Below are 1,602 nucleotides of genomic sequence, written 5' to 3'. Positions count from 1 at the left end.
CGGTCCGCCTCGCGGCGCCCGTCCGCTCGGATAAAATGACACAAAGTGTCAACTACGAATGTTGTCCATCCAAGGAGGGAGCGTGAGGCCCGGCCGGCTCCGAAAACACAGGCCGAGAGTCGCCCCGGACGGTCCGCCTCTCGAGGCGCCCGCCCGCTCGGATAAAATGACACAAAGTGTCAACTACGAATGTTGTCCATCCAAGGAGGGAGCGTGATGCCCGGCCGGCTCCGAAAACACAGGCCGAGATTCGACCCCGGACGGGCCGTCTTCTCCCGGCGCCCGCCCGCGTACGCCCCCCATCCCCGGTCGCCCGTCTGCTCCCGGTGGGCCTCCGAGTACCCCCTCACCCAACTGACCGACTGGCACTCATGACCCGCCTTGGTAGGGCCTCCATCGGCCTCGGCTCGTCCGACGTCGGGTGGACGGTTCCTACCCACTGCGGGTCGCACTCTAGCGCCCCGGCCGCTGCGTGAGCGTGCGCTCCCCGCGCCGCCCCGCAGGCCCCGGCGCGACCGTACTGCGGCGAGACCGAGACGACCCGGTTTGGCATCCATCCCACCTAGCCACGATCCACGGAGGCCGAGCGAGCGGCTGAGTGTCGGGCGCCGCGCGTGCGAGCGTCCGCCGGCCGCGCCGGTCCTTCCGCGAATGTCGTTTCTCAAACCCTCCGGCTTGATAGCGGCGGCACCACGGGAAGCCGTCCACACACACCGTCCGACCTCTATCCGAAAAGCCTTCCCGACCAACCGCGGTCGCGGGGGCGTCTGTCGCTCCGCATCGGGGGGGCGTATGGCTTCCGCGCTACGCGCTGCGGGCTCGGGGGGGCCGCAACGGCTGAGTCTGACTCGGCCGGGGCGCAGCTTCCCTCCCGGCAGTCAGCAATAGTGCCGATCGCGCCTGCCACCAGCCCCCTCCCCGACGGGTTCGTCGGCGCCGGCTGGCCGCCGTCCGCCTTCGTTCCCCGAGGGTTCCCAACCAGCGCCGATCCAACTCCGCATCCTGGCCGCACGCAGTGCGTGCCTCGCGCGGGTAAGTCGCCGGCGCAGCGCCGCAGCTCCCGACCCCCGCGTACGGGAATAGTTGAGGGCCTCAGCGGGCCGCACCGACCGAGTCCGACTCGGGCCGGGGCGCAGATTCCCGCTTGGGTGACCGAACGTTCTCTGCTCGGGCCGGAGGGCCGACGCCCGTCCCCCCCCGTCGTCCCCCACGGACCGCCTCCGAGGCCACTTCGCACGGCTCATCCTCGGCTCCCTACCAATGCTTAATCGATGGGGCCGCCCGGCCGGATTCGCGCCCCCCTGTCCACCGCGAGTCTCCCCAGACTAACCCGAGTTACCGCCCAGCTCGCCTAACCTTGCACTCGCTCTGCCAAACGGTCGTGTAGTCGGCGTGGCCGTCCTACGGGTCGCCCTCCGGCCCCAAACGCGCGGCGGGATAGCGGCAAGGCGGCGGCGGCGGCCAGCGGCGTCGGGGCGCTCGCACCGGAGAAGAGGCGTCTTACGAGGCCGGGCGCAGCTCCCTCTCGTTTACTTGCTGAGTAGCGGCGCTCGAAGGTTCCGCGGCGAGCGCGGCTCAACCCACCGAACGTCCCCCTGCAGC

Source organism: Syngnathus leptorhynchus, unplaced genomic scaffold (assembly GCF_054491065.1).
Source record: "Syngnathus leptorhynchus isolate UIUO unplaced genomic scaffold, UIUO_Slep HiC_scaffold_103, whole genome shotgun sequence".
Taxonomy (NCBI): domain Eukaryota; kingdom Metazoa; phylum Chordata; class Actinopteri; order Syngnathiformes; family Syngnathidae; genus Syngnathus; species Syngnathus leptorhynchus.
This window is presented reverse-complemented; position numbering follows the sequence as displayed.